Source organism: Desmodus rotundus, chromosome 2 (assembly GCF_022682495.2).
Source record: "Desmodus rotundus isolate HL8 chromosome 2, HLdesRot8A.1, whole genome shotgun sequence".
NCBI lineage: Eukaryota > Metazoa > Chordata > Mammalia > Chiroptera > Phyllostomidae > Desmodus > Desmodus rotundus.
In genome coordinates, this window is record NC_071388.1 from 140,341,020 (window position 1) to 140,343,899 (window position 2,880).

Genomic DNA, 2,880 nt, shown 5'->3' on the forward strand with positions numbered 1-2,880 from the left:
TTTCTTTTTTTTTTTTTTTATTTTAAATTTTACTCTTTCCTTGTCTTAGCCTGGTTTTCATTCCTCACTCTTAATATTTCTTCTCTCTCTATTCTCTCAAAATCACTTTTATTTCCTCTAGATATCTCATAAACTCCCCCCCCCTTCCTTCTTTCCTTTTTATTCCCATTCCACCAGTATTAATCTTTGCCAATCTGTTGTTGACATTGCTATGGTGGATCTTTTCCCCCATTTTGGCTCCTAATATTTTTACTATTGTAAAATTTTGTTTAAACCTTATACTATACTCTTCCCTTTTCTTACTTCATTTTGCCTTCTTCCCCCCCTTTTTTAATGATGATGTAAGTTCTATTTTCTTTCTTTCTTCACTTTGTTTCTATTTCCTACTCATATTACTTCTCCTCCCTCTAGCTACTCAAAATCATTTTTCTTTCAGTTAGTCATCTCATTTGTGTTTTTCCTTTCTTATGATAGTCTTAATCTGTTTACACCTTTATTAATATTTGCTCATTTGCTATTGATACATGGTTGTAGGTGGGGGTTATTACTGCTAGTGTCGGTTTTGTTTCCTGGGTTGTTTTGTTTTGTTCTGGCACCACCTGTACAACAGCATATGAGATGTGGTGGGTGGAGTGACTCTCACTCAGCCAGAGGGAAGAAACCACCAAATAATGACCCAACAACAACCAAAACCCAATTATAACAACAGGGTCCGTATTAAGGGCATAAAGGACATCCCAAGAGCATCCAGCTCAGGTGCCAATGAGACTGTACCATTGAGCCCCATGGGTAGATGGTAGTCCCATCTACCACAGGAAGTCACACCATGAAGACAGGGACTCAAAGAAGATCAGTCTAATATGCAGAAATAAACAAGAAGAGTCACCTAAAGTGGGGAGACAAAGAGATAACACCCAATTGAAAGGAAAGGAGGAATCCCCAGAAAGAGTACTAAATGAAATTGAGGCAAGCAATCTATCAGACATTGAGTTCAAAATAATGTTTATAAGAATGCTCAAGGAGCTCAGTGAGAACTACTAGGAATGCTATGGAAGCTACAAAGAACTTACTGGGAAATACATCAGCATAAAAAAGGACATGGAAACTATCAATAAGAGCTAAGAGGAAATGAACAATACACTAGAAGGAATTAAAAACAGACTAGATGAAGCAAAGGATGGAATCAGTGAGCTGTAAGACAAGAAGAAAAAAACTCCCAGACAGAGCAACAAAAGGAAAAAAAGAAAGCTAAAAAGAATGAAGATTCTTTTAAGGGAGCTGAAGGACAACATGACAAATAATAATATTCATATCATAGGGATACCAGAAGAAGAGGAGCAAAGGGTAGAAAACCTGTTTGAAACAGTAATAGAAGAAAACTTCCCTAACTTGAGAAGGGAAAAAAGTTATGCCAATCCAGGAAGCACAGAGAGTCCCAATCAGGATGAACCCAAAGAGGCCCACTCCAAGACACATCAGTAATTAAAATGGCAAAATTTAAAGACAAAGAGAGAACCTTAAAGGCACAAAGGAGAAACAGCTAGTAACATACCAGCAAGCTCTGTTAAGGCTATTAGCTGATTTCTTAACAGAAACACTACAAGCCAGAAATGAATGGCAAGAACTATTCCAAGTAATGAAAAGCAAAGGCCTGCAACCAAGGCTGCTCTACCCAGCAAGGTTCTCAATAAAAATGGAAGGCAAAATAAGTAGCTTCCCAGAGGGAAAAAAAAGGGGGAGCTAAAAGAACACATCTCCACTAAACCAGCATTGCAAGAGATGCTAAAGGGACTGCTTTAAGCAGAGAAGAGAGAGCTGGGGGGCGGGGTGGGGGGCGGGGAGGAACACAGGTACAAAGGAAAAAACGGCAATGAATAAGTATCTATCAATAATAACCTTAAATGTAAATGGATTAAATGCTCCAATCAAAAGACACAGGGTAGCTGAATGGATGAGAAAACATGACCAGTATATATGCTGTCTACAAGCGACCCAACGAAGAACAAAAGATCTATACAGACTGAAAGTGAAGGGATGGAAAAAAATATTCCAGCAAATGGACATGAAAAAAAGCTGAGGTAGCAATACTTATATCAAACAAAATAGACTTCAAAATAAAAGCTGTAAAAGAGAAAAAGAAGGTCCCTACGTAATACTTTAGGGGGGATGCACTCGTGGCAGTGGAAGCAGGCACACTCTCAACATGCAGAATGACACTGGTGAGTCCATGGACCTCTACATGCCACAGAAATGTGCCGCCAATAACCGCATCATCAGCGCCAAGGACCACGTGTCCATCCAGATGAACATGGCCGAGGTTGACAAGATGACAGGCAGGCTCAACAGCCAGTTTAAAACCTATGCTACCTGCACGGGGCTATTTGCAGGATGGGCAAGTCAGATGACTCCATCCTCCGACTGGCCAAGGCTGACATTAACATCTCAAAGAACTTCTGACTGGAGAGCAATACAGATGTGACATTTTCCACAAATAAACAGTGAGCCCCCCCCCCCCCCGCCCAAAAAAAACTTATGGGAATAGTCTGTGGGTGAACTCTACCCAGCAGACCAGCAGAGCTCTTCTGGGCCTGCAGATGAGAATAAATCTACCAAGACATGATCTGCTTGGAGAGAAAAGGCTGGCCAATCTCTCAGAGGAGAAGGGCCTTGAGCGTCTTTCTCAATGAGCTTTTATTGAGTTTAGTTTGCATAGATATACATAGCATGCATGTAAGGTTTACAGATAACATTTCTGGGATCACAGGGGTCCTTTTGAGTCAAGGTCTGGTAGATAGGGTGATGCCAATCATCTGTAAAACCTTGGGAAACAAGCTTATTTTGTGTTTGGACCCTTAACATTTAAATTGAGGGCATTCTTAG

General features: G+C 40.3%; 1 pseudogene; it reads left to right on the forward strand.

The window, feature by feature from the left end:
• Window positions 1-2,203: 2,203 nt before the first annotated feature.
• On the forward strand, window positions 2,204-2,457 carry LOC112312996 (small ribosomal subunit protein eS21 pseudogene; annotated as a pseudogene).
• The last annotated feature ends 423 nt before the right edge of the window (window positions 2,458-2,880 follow it).